Below are 13,111 nucleotides of genomic sequence, written 5' to 3' on the forward strand. Positions count from 1 at the left end.
TTGATCTCAATCTCGGCAGATTTCAGCATGGCGAAGAGTTCGGGTAACTCTTTGTTCATGTTCTCGCATATTGTAGTTCATCACAAAGTTCTTGTAACTAGGTGGCAGTGATTGAAGGACACGATTAATCCCCGATCTGTTAGGAATCACTATTCCCGGATCACCGAGTTTCTTCGCATGCCCGGTCATGGCGAGCATGTGCTCACTAACGGAGCTGCCTTCTTCCATCATGCAGTCGAAGAAGTGTTTCGATGCTTCATAGCATTCCACGGCCGCATGAGTTTCAAAGATAGCTTTCAGCTCATTGACCAACTCATGAGGATCGTGGTGCTCAAAACGTTTTTGAAGATCGGCTTCCAGACTACATAGGATGGCACACTGAACTTGAGAGTACCGAGTTTTCCGAGTCGCGTAAACATTCTTTACTTCATCGATTTCAGTTTCTGCAGGAGGGTCACCTAGCGGTGCATCAAGCACATATTGCAGATTTCCGCCAGCGAGGAAAATCCTCACATGACGGAACCAGTCGGTGAAGTTGCTACCGTTGCTCTTAAGCTTTTCTTTCTCTAGGAACTAGTTAAAATTGATTGGGAAAGCCATATCTACAACATATATTTGCAATAGTTTAGACTAAGTTTATGACAAATTGAGTTCAAATTTTAATTCAACAAAATTAAAAATCTAGGTGAACTCCCACTCAAAACAATATCCCTCGAATTGTCTTAGTGATCACACGAACCAAATCCACCACACCAAGTCCGATCATCACGAGACAAGATGTAATTTCAATGGCGAACACTCAAAGTGTTCGTCATATCAATCATATGATTCATGCTCTACCTTTCGGTATCACGTGTTCCAAGACCATGTCTGTACATGCTAGGCTCGTCAAGACAATCTTAGTATCCGCATGTGCAAAACTGGCTTGCACCCGTTGTATGCACTTGTTGATTCTATCACACCCGATCATCACGAGATGCTTCGAAACGACAAGTCTTGGCAACGGTGCTACTAAGGATGAACACTTTATTATCTTGATATTTTAGTGAGAGGGATCATCTTATAATGCTACCGTCGCGATCTAAGCAAAATAAGATGCATAAAAGGATTAACATCACATGCAGTTCATATGTGATATGATATGGCCCTTTTGTCTTTGCGCCTTTGATCTTCATCTCCAAAGCACGGACATGATCTCCATCATCAACGGGCATGATCTCCATCATCGTCGGCGTAAGCGTCAAGGTCAATGGCGCCGTCTTCATGATTGTTCTCCCATGTAGCAACTATTACAACTTCTTTGAAATACTACTCAACATGAAATTTAAAGACAACCATAAGGCTCCTGCCGGTTGCCACAATACAATAATGATCATCTCATACATATTCATCATCACATTATGGCCATATCACATCACCAAACCCTGCAAAAACAAGTTAGATGTCTCTAATTTGGTTTGCATATTTTACGTGGTTTAGGATTTTCGAGTAAGATCTAATCTACCTACGAACATGAACCACAACGGTGATACTAGTGTTGTCAATAGAAGAGTAAATTGAATCTTCACTATAGTAGGAGAGACAAGACACCCGCAAAGCCACTTATGCAATACAAGTTGCATGTCGAGCGTGGAGCAAATCTCATGAACGCGGTCATGTAAAGTTAGCCCGAGCCGCTGCATCCCACTATGCCACAAAGATGCAAAGTACTCAAACTAAAGACAACATAAGCATCAACGCCCACAAAACCATTGTGTTCTACTCGTGCAACCATCTATGCATAGACACGGCTCTGATACCACTGTAGGGATACGTTGCATAGAAAACAAAAAATTTCCTACCGCGAGAACGCAATCCAAGCCAATATGCAATCTAGAAGACGGGAGCAACGAGGGGATGAACGAGACTCACCCTTGAAGATTTCCAAAGCCTACAAGATGAGGCTCTTGTTGCTGCGGTAGACGATCACTTGCCGCTTTCAAAAGCGCGTAGAAGATCTTGACGGTGCCACAATCGGGCAGCACCTCCGTACTCGGTCACACGTTCGGTGTTGATGAAGACGACGTCCTTCTCCCCGTTCCAGCGGGCAGCGGAAGTAGTAGATCCTCCTTGAATCCGGCAGCACGACGGCGTGGTGGCGGTGGCGATGGAGAACTCCGGCAGAGCTTCGCTAAGCGTTGCGGGAGAGGTGGAGGAGTGGGGCGGCTAGGGTTTGGGAGAGGGGGTGGCCGGCCTCCTTGGGGTGCGACCAAGGTGGTAGTGTTGTGGTGGCCGGCCCCTCCCCTTGGCCCCTCATTATATAGGTGGAACCCCAAGTGTTGGACTACAAGTCTTCGAATAAGACCCCAACCCAAAACCTTCCATGTTGTAGGGAAACCTACCCAAGGTGGGACTCCCACCTCAAGTGGGATTCACACCCTTCCATGTGGGGGGTGGCCGGCCCCCTTGGTGGAGTCCACCTTGGACTCCCCCCTCTAGGGTTGGCCGGCCATGGGTGGTGGAGTCCCTTCGGGACTCCGCCTTCCAAAGTGATTTCTTCCGGACTTTTCTAGAACCTTCTAGAACCTTCCATAAATGCACCGGATCATTTTCAAACTTATAAAATGACTTCCTATATATGAATCTTATTCTCCGGAACTCCTCTTGATGTCTGGGATCCCATCCGAGACTTCGAACAATACTTCGAACTCCATTCCATTTTCAAGTTCTACTAATACGACATCAAACCTTAAGTGTGTCACCCTACGGTTCGCGAACTATGTGGACATGGTTGAGAACTCTCTCCGACCAATAACCAATAGCGGGATCTGGAGATCCATAATGGCTCCCACATATTCAACGATGACTTAGTGATCGAATGAACCATTCACATACGATACCAATTCCCTTTGTCATGCGATATTTTACTTGTCCGAGGTTTGATCATCGGTATCTCTCTATACCTTGTTCAACCTCATCTCCTGACAAGTACTCTTTACTCGTAGCGTGGTATGTGGTCTCTTTATGAACTATTCATATGCTTGCAAGCTATTTAGACGACATTCCACCGAGAGGGCCCAGAGTATATCTATCCGTCATCGGGATGGACAAATCCCACTGTTGATCCATATGCCTCAACTCATACTTTCTGGATACTTAATCCCACCTTTATAACCACACATTTACGCAGTGGCGTTTGATGTAATCAAAGTACCTTTCCGGTATAAGTGATTTACATGATCTCATGGTCGAAAGGACTAGGTAACTATGTATAGAAAGCTTATAGCAAATGACTTAATGACGTGATCTTTATGCTATGCTTAATTGGGTGTGTCCATTACATCATTCATATAATGATATAACCTTGTTATTAATAACATTCAATGTTCATGATTATGAAACTAATCATCTATTAATCAACAAGCTAGTTAAGAGGCTTACTAGGGACTCATTGTTGTTTACATAACACACATGTAACAATGTTTCGGTTAATACAATTATAGCATGGTATATAAACATTTATCATAAACATAAAGATATATAATAACCACTTTTATTATTGCCTCTTGGGCATATCTCCAACAAAACGTAGTATATATAGGTTTTATGCTTGACGATTTAAATGCTAGTTTTATTCCGCATTTCTTCAAACCAACATCGTAAAAGTTTTACACTGCCTATTCAAACCCCCTCTAAGCGGTATGTGTGTCCTTTATCCCAACCCCCTACTGCTACCCATGTGGTATAAATGTTGATCAAAATTTTGCATGTCATGGTCAAGTATAGCCAAATTGTAATATAACTTAATAGTAGCAACCTATTAAGGTACTACAAATACTAGCTCCCTCTGTAAAATTATTCACTCGGTAGGCAAAACTTTGTCGGGGCTTAATATTGAGTCCAAAGAAGCTCCCCCTCCCCCCCACCCACTTACTAGTACCAATCTGGTAGAAATATGGATACAAGTTTTGTATGCAATAGCAGGTAAAAATTGTGATATAACTTGGCAGTACCCCAAACCAAACCCCCTACTCCTACCCATGTGGTAAATATGCATATCAAAATTCGGCGAAAACCCTGGAAAAAAAATAATGCACATACCGTAAGAATGGAGGGAGCAGTACACATATGGTCGAAATGTGGATCAAAATATTGTATGCAATACCAAGTATATAAAAATTGAAATATATTATAATAACTTGGTGGTACCCCCCACCCCCCTCCCACCCCCGCTGCATGTGGTACAAATCTATCTCAAAAGAATCTTAACATGTTAGTTTTTGTGCAATATGAGTAAGGCCTCCCCCAATGTTAGTATCATAGTTGGCACGATGCAATGTCATATAAGTAAAAAAATGATGAGGTTGTGTTGCAGTTAAGAAAAAAAAGAAAGAATAGTAGTAGCAATATCATATTATGATATTGTATGATATAATGGCGCCCAATATGATTTTTTAATGAGGATAGGTCCATCATAAATGTCACCATGTTTATATACTATTAAAAGATATCTTTAAGATACTACTCCCTCCATACCGGTTATAGGGTAATTACGCATTTCGAGAAAAAAATTTGACTACAAATTTAGTCAACAAAAAAAAGATATATGCCACAAAAATTATATTATTGGATTCATATTCAAAAGAAGTTTCCACTGGTATGATTTTTATGGCACATATCTTATTTTTGTTAACTAAATTTGTAGTCAAACTTTTTTCTTCAAATGTGTAATTGCCCTGTAAACGGGTATGGAGGAAGTATCATTGTTTTACTTTTATCATATACTACTCGTATTATATTACGTTATACTTACTCTATAATATCCTTGCAGTGTGAGTGGCATAAAGACTTTAGTTCTTTATAGACACAAGTAGTACTAATATTATTGTTTTTTTCTTTGAAAAAGCTTAACAGTAATAGTAACTAGACTTAGTAAATTTTGGGGCCCTATGCTTGCAACTACACCTGTTTCACACCCTCACATACAGCTGTGACTGAATAATGGATTTGTTACAATGTACGTAATACTTTTTTTTATCTCTTGATCATACAAGAGCCTTTGATATACTACAATACATCATATTTGTTGTTTTGTATTGTTCACTGGGCATATACCATTAACCATGGTAACCGCAAATCCAATCGTGTTGGAGCTTTAAACTGAGGCAAAGGGGGGCCAATGCCCCCTCCCCTGAAAAAAATTGCATTAGCATGTAATTCTTTCTACCGATATATACATGCACGAGGGAAGTTATGATCAGGATTCGTGGGTGTGATAAAGCCTCTATATCTTTAATTATGTGTGTTAAATTAGCAGCAACGTTTAGATTATTCATGCGGTTGCGCTTTTGAAAAGGGCATACCTAGATTATTAGCTACTAGATTGGTGCACTCTAGGGCAATGTACAATGAGACTATATATTTGGCAAAGTCACGTAGGATGATTTTTTTTTTTGAACCAATATGACCTGCTTTATTAATTTGCCATCACAGATACATCATTTGCTAGTACAGAGATGATATAATCAGGAGGGTCTTCAATCCAAACAATCGATTGAGTACCCTCTGATTGACTAGCTAATATATGTGCAGCCACATTTGCTTCCCTAGGACAGTGGTAAAAAACTATCTCAGTATAATTACGGCTAAGAAGAGTACATTCCTCGTATATTGCCGCCGCTGGACCAAGAGAATTGCCGCCATTTCTCATGACTTCGATTACATCAGAGCAGTCAGAGTTTACCTCTATTCTGTTGCATCCCATTCTGTTAGCTAGCAGTAGTCCATCACGCAATGCTATCGCTTCAGCCGTCGATGGATCAGATACAAACGGAATGCCACGGTTGCTTGCCGCCAGAAAAAAGCCTTTGTCATCTCTGATAATTGCCCCCATACTTCCTGAGCCTGTCTCATAGCTAAAGCCAGCATCAACATTTAATTTCACGAATTCTTCTCTCGGTCTTATCCAGCCGTGTCTATTGATTCCTTCCTTCTTTTTCTTTGCTCGTGAAAAATTAAGAGCCAAGGTAGATATTGCCTGTGCCGTTCTGGCTGGAGCTTGCACCACTTCTCCATGAGTAGCTTTCCGTCTCTCCCACCAAATGTACCAAACAGCAGTAGCTATAAGGTCGTTCCTGTCCACATCAGGTAGCAGTGGAGCCTTGACTGATCTGTTGCGTAGAAGCACTTCAAGAGCTGAGCCTCCCTCTGATTCGAAGTTGCATACTTGTGCAATCAGCTCACCCATGCCTAAAAAGTTCCATATCTCCTGGACCCGAGGGCAGATGAAAAAAGCATGCCTAATGCTCTCACAATCCGTGCGACAAAGCTGACACTGTGAGCTCGGCTGCATATGCCTGTTTGCAAGAACTCCGTTGCAAGGTATAGCTCCTAGGAGAGACCTCCAACAGTGTATTTTTATCTTCGCCGGTACATTTAAATTCCATAGTGTCTTCCATACCGGCAGTGCTGACGAAGTACCAAAAGCACTAGTACGTCTCAGTGCTGACGTAGGATGATTGTTGGGCCAGAGGAGAGAGAAAAACATGCTTAAGTTAGGGGCAGTACTAGAAATCCTACGGAGGCTTTAAACTTTCTAGCCTCCTGCTTGCATGCGTGACACGTGTCCACTTTCACCTAAAATTTTGACTTTGCTTCATCGCAACAAAAACCTCCCGCTTTTGTTTCATTGAAGCAAAAAATGTTCGACTAAAATAGAAGGAGTGTTGCGACCCGTTCAGACTTTGTTTCGTTGCAACAAAAAAAATCCTTGCTTCATTGAAGCAAAAACAGTTCACGTAAATACAAAAAATAAAAATACATGTCAGATGGAGTAGGTCGGGAGACTCACTAGAGATTCACTGGAGACCTCGCCGGAGATTCACCAGAGGGGGATACTGTGACCGTGTTGACTGCCAAAACCCACCGGCGGGCAGCGGCCTTGTCAACACCGTAGAGCCGGGAAGAGCCTAGAGCTGCGGCTGGCTGAGACCCCTCCGAGCGACGGCCCGCAATGCTCTTCTGGTCACACGCGGCGAGGCGAAGTGCAAGGGCGTGCCACCTGACCTATACCTGGTCAGGAAGGTGATGGGGATGCCTCGCTTAGTTTCCTGCAGGGCATACATGTAAACATTAAATACGAGCCTCGATCGGCTCTCAGGTTATCCCGTGAATCGGCTCAAAGAGCCGATCCACCCATGATTCGTACGGGGTGCACGAATACTTGGTGGTCCTGCTTGATCAAGATAGAGCTAATGAGATCTACGACGATTTAGGGTTTTCACCGCATAATCGGATCATCCTACTCCAGGTTGGGCCTCGCGGCCACGCACGGTGCTCGTAAACCGATCCTAAACAAGGCCTAAAAACCAACATGAAGTTGATCGTCGGAACATCTCGTTTAGGACTTGCGAACGCCACCCTACGTGCCACTGGATCCTCCCCCTTTGTAAGGCCTAACTATTGCGAGATATTAAACTAATCCTTGCGGAACAAGGAGCAATCGTAACGGATCAGATCTACTAAATAATGATCAAGCGGGGTGCCGCCCCCACACCTAAGATAGGCGTGAGGGCGGCTAGATATGCAAGGGTTGCACTACGTAAGCATGCTTAAACGAAGAACAATGCTAACCCTAACACATCTAATGATAACTACGTTGCTCGCCATCAAAAGCGCTTCAGACCGAGCAACGCATGAACAACGTGGGGCTTGTGCTGCCTAGATCGCAAGATGCGATCTAGGCAGCATGTCCCTTACCTGATAGAAACCCTCGAGACGAAGGAGTTGGCGATGCGCCGAGATTGGTTTGTTTTGGGGTTGAACGTGAGTTGTTGTTTATTCCATAAACCCTAGATACATATTTATAGTCCAGCGGACTCTCTAATGAGGGCGTGCACTAACCGTGCACGAGTAAGATTCTATCTCTAAACTAAAATACGATCTAATATGTTACAGATACACGGGCAATTAAGCCCAACTTGGTATAAAAGGCCGATTCACGTAATCCTCCATGTATACTTCCTTTAAGCCTATCTTGATTGCGGCCCACCTCTGACCCGGTTAAATTCTGGTGATAACACATGCCCCCCTGGTTTTGGAAATGGTATTTCCAAAATCATTACGCTTTCTTTCGTCGGGTCATGTCGTGGCAGAACCGTCGCAGTATCCGTCACCATGATGACTTGCCTTCTCAACTTCTCCGCGTGATTTGGCGGTCTTTTCTCTTTCTTTCAAACACCACTTCCTCGGAAACTGCTGTGGCATTGAATTTTCACCACATCCCCTTTTATTTAACCGCTATGAACAGTTCTGCTCTGCATCCCCCTCGCATTAGCAGCCCAAAAATCCTCCTGCGCCATCATGTCTTCTTCCTCCTCTGCCCTATCGGATCTTGCCAGCCAATCCTCCACGTCCCGTGAGCCGACGCCGGAGTACAACGCGGCGGCGGTCCACGCGGCCAACACCCGCCGCGCCATTGCGGCCGGGGAGGAGTCAGACCACGACTTCTCCATCTGGTCCGAGGACGACCAGTCCTCGACGGACGGGGAGAGCGACCTCCGCTTCCTCGCCGTTGGGGAAACGGAGGAGGGGAGTGACGACGACAGCTTCTCCTCGCGACTTCACCTCTTCCGGGGAGGAGGAGGAGCAGGAAGAGGAGGAGGAGGACGATGACGAGAGCTCCTCCGACGAGCCGCCGGCCAAGCGGTTCCGCCCTTGGCCGGGCAATCTTAGCGACTTCGACAGCGACGAGGACGACGCTGACGAAGAAGATGAAGACAACGAGGGCCCGGTCGGCGGCCATTGGAGCGACGACGAGCCCGCCGGGAGCAGCGCCGATAGTGGCGACGACGGCGGCGACGAGGGCAGTGATGGCCCATAGATAGGACCTCTAGAATAGGGCCAGTAGTAGTAGATGGGGCAATGGATCCCCTAGTATTTCCCTCTTGAGAGCAATTAGCTCTTTATGTAAGAAATCTCATCTTAATCAATGAAGAACTTTTCCCCAATCTTGATTTTGCCGATTCCTTTTAATTGAGCCGATTCTCTCTTCTACTGACCTTGCCGATCCGTCCCCTTTGTCAATGCGTAATGAACCGATCGCACCGCATCGGTCCTTTGAAATTCACCCTTCTCTTCTTCGAGTTGATGATTTTTCTAAATCTGGTGGAAGATGCTCGGATTTTCAGGAAAACCTTCGAACTTTTCCAACCAAACCCAATAATCCTTTTCGGTACCCATCATTGTGAAGAAGGTTGCAATGAAGGATCAGCCGATGGTACCCTCATCGGTTCTTTAGACGAGGTAAAACAGAGCATTCACCGGGCCCTGCTGCCCCCGAGCCTTGTTCAAGCCTCGCTGCCCCCGAGCCTTACTCGAGGCGAGAATATCAGAGAGAATGCGCTAAAGCCCGGATCGGCTCGAAGCAGCTGGAGAAATTTCCATTGTTTTATTCTCTCGAAGCAACAGAAGGCACCGCCGCTGGCCTGGACTTGGTGGAGACTCGATAAAAATCGCACAATTCAACTAGAGTCGATGGCTACGCATCGGCTGTCTCTCGATTCTGAAGTCGATGCCCTTGCATCGGCTGTTCCAAAAATGTTTTTTTTTATTTTTTATTTGGCCGATTTCCCTTAATCGGCCCCCAATGTCTCCTTGCACGTACGTTCTCACATGTTTATCTGCACATGTTCACCTGATTATATGCCCCCCGAGCCGATTCTGTCAAGAAAATTGATGGTATCGGCTCTGTTGGATAACATGTTGAACCCAGGCAGAATGGTGGGATTTTGGCCGATTGCTGGAATCGGCCTCCACGTTGCTTGCTCGTTGAAGGTTTTGTAAGTTCCCTTCGTAAATTTTTTGGGGCCGATCACAAGGATCAGCCTCTCCTGGTTTGCTCATTGGTTTGATCTTGCTACTTGGTCGGGCTGGATAAAACCAACCCAACCTCTCGACTTGATGCGCTTGCTGTCGTCCACCTTGAGTGCTCCGTAGAGTCGTGGAGGGCTAAGCTCGTTGGCAAGACGAGTGCCATGTTTGTGCCGGCCCGATGTCTCATCATCGGCTTTCCTCTGTTTAGGGCGCCACTCCATTTTCCGTGGACGACCCTCTTCATCCAGGGTTCGCTGAACCTTTGCAGCCGGATCAGGCCGTGCCTTCCTTAGCGTATGCAGGTACAACCTTTCGGCTTCCTCCGGGCCGCGCAATCGCCGAACCCCGCGCTTTTGGGAACGGCTGAGTCCGTCGGGCACCACCTTGGCCGGTGGTACCTATCTTCTTCCACTTCTCCCTCGTCTTCCGAATCCTCAAGATCTGCCCAACGAGGTGACTCAGCGCGTTTGCTTTGTGGCGGGAGAGGCCCTAGGCGCTCGAACACGGACACGTTGGCTGCCTCCTTCTTTTCTCGATTGCATTCGGGCAATTGCCGATTCCGGGCAATCGGCTCATTCCCGAATCCCGGCAGTGTACCGAAGAAGGGGCAGTCCCAATGCCTGGCGTTGTCATCTTGCTCCCTTGATGCTTCCGTGGCACAGCGCTCGTGCTCATCCTCATCGCGATTCTGCCGACGATGTGTTCTGGCTTCTCTAGCCAGACGATCTCCTCTATCATCGTAATTGGACCGTCGGCGTTGGTCATACTGACTAACATATTTGTTGAGGAGGTGATCAGAGAGGGGTCGCTGATATCTTATATTCTTCACCTCTCCCTCCGTGACATAGCGCTTGCCATCATGACGGAGCCGATCGCGTGGAGCGGCCCCTCTCGTATCCTTGCTATGAGAGCGAGCTGCCCTCATCTCCATCTCTCGCCGAGTGGTTTCCGGTGTCCTACCATGTTGATGCTCGAACGAGGGACCCGGTCGGCAACCTTCGGGGTAGGTGATTTCTACCATGTTAACGGCGGGGAAGGGTTGGGTGTCGACCTTCATGGCGTACTCGGTTGAAAATTAGCCGCCCCTTCTCTATCGCCGCTTGGATGTGCCGACGCCACACCCGGCAGTCGTTGGTGGCATGGGAAAGCGAGTTGTGGAACTTGCGGTACGGCTTTCCGTTTAGCTCTTTCGCCGTGGGGAACTTGAGACCTTCGGGAATCGTCAATCTGTTTCTCCTTGAGCGAGGAGGTCGAAGATTTGTTCGGTCTTGGTCACGTCAAAATCAAATCCCCGGGCGGCCCCGGTGGCTTTACCCATTTGCAGTGCCACGGGGTTCCTCCCCGAGTCCACTCAGCCACCGCTATTTCTTGGTCTCCCGCAGGCACTTCATCTTCCTCCGTATCGACCATAACTACCGCACGCTTGAACTTGTCTTGGTACGAGTCGGGTGGCGCCGTTCATATGCCGATAGTTTCCGAACCATGTGCGCCGGCGAGGGATAATCTGCTTGGGAGGCCATGTCTTTGAGCTGTGTTGCAAGGCCTGCTACCGCCAACTCGATCGCTTCCTTTTCAGTTATACGAACCGAATAACATCGGTTCCTAAGATTCCCTGAAGCGCCGGATGTACTCTGTCACCGTTTCCCCGCGCTTCGACGTAGTTGTGCTAGATCGGCAATGCCGGACTCGGAAGCTTCGAATGGTATTGCATATGGAACCGTTCTTCCAATTGCTTCCAAGACTCGGATGGAGTTTGCCGGCAAGGAGGTGTACCATCCAAAAGCCGATCCCGTGAGGGACTCGTGAAAAGAGCCTCACGCGTAGCTGATCCGACACCGAAGCCGGTCCTAATTGAGCCAAATATCGGCCGACGTGCTCGACGGAGCCGGAGCCATCTGATCCACCGAATTTGGAGAAGTCGGGGAGCCGATATTTGGGTGGCAGCGGGATCATCTCGTAATCGTCGGGGTACGGCTTGGAATAGCCGATCGCCCTTCTTTTCGGCATCATGCCGAACCGGTCTCTCGGCATGGTACCGATCCGATCCGCCGTGCCGGCCGTAGGAGTTGCACTCGAAGATTCGCCGGGGTGGCGTACTTGGCCTGCCATGTTTGCTTTTCCGGCGCCGAGCCATCTCGCAGGAGCCGGGCTCGGGAGTTTCGTCGGTGTGGCGTATTTAGTTAGCCACGTCCGCTCTCGTCGCCGACGTTCCTCCCTGTCTTCGCCGGAGTCCCCGATGTTGTGGCCTGGTTTGTGAGTGCCCGGTCACCACAATCCGGCACATACATGCACGCGTATCCTTGAGGGATCTCCTTAGGCGCCTCCATTAAGAACCGGTAGTCACTAGGGTCGCCACCAATCCTCGTAGACGAGGAATGCCGGTGTAGTCGGCACTTCAGCAGAGTGCCGCCAACGCATATGGCAGCGGTGGACGGGACTCGGAATGGCAACTCTCCTTGATGAGTCCCGAGAGCTGGTCCCGACGGCGAGTACCGGTGGCTCATGATCTCCTCGGATCACGCGCGAGCGACACGCTCCAACACGTTGACCAAGTTCTCGCAGTGGCGGTGTAGCGAGTGAGCCACCGGGTAGTTGATCTCCCCGCCGCGACCCCCGGTGCGTTCCTCCGACGGGGTAGAGAGGTCTATCCCATCGAGCGCACCTTGCGGTGAGAATCCCTTCCATCCGATGCCATGGGTACGGGTTCTCCGAAAAGAGCCGATGAGGTCGGCTTCGAGGGTGGCCTTGATCTCGTTGTACTCGCTTCTTGAGCTCGTCGTGCAGATCCTCGTAGGTGACCGGCGTGCCGTCCGCCATCTCGGATGTAGATGGCGATGTGGTTGATGTAGACGATCGTCCCACCGGGCGTGCCGAATGTGTTGACCGCCAAAACCCACCGGCGGGCAGCGGCCTTGTCAACACCGTAGAGCCGGGAAGAGCCTAGAGCTGCGGCTGGCCGAGACCCCTCCGAGCGACGGCCCGCAATGCTCTTCTGGTCACACGCGGCGATGCGAAGTGCAAGGGCGTGCCACCCGACCTATACCCGGTCGGGAAGGTGATGGGGATGCCTCGCTTAGTTTCCTCGCAGGGCATACATGTAAACATTAAATACGAGCCTCGATCGGCTCTCAGGTTATCCTGTGAATCGGATCAAAGAGCCGATCCACCCATGATTCGTACGGGGTGCACGAATACTTGGTGGTCCCGCTTGATCAAGATAGAGCTAATGAGATCTACGACGATTTAGGGTTTTCACCGC

Source organism: Lolium rigidum, chromosome 2 (genome assembly GCF_022539505.1).
Source record: "Lolium rigidum isolate FL_2022 chromosome 2, APGP_CSIRO_Lrig_0.1, whole genome shotgun sequence".
Classification (NCBI taxonomy): Eukaryota; Viridiplantae; Streptophyta; class Magnoliopsida; order Poales; family Poaceae; genus Lolium; species Lolium rigidum.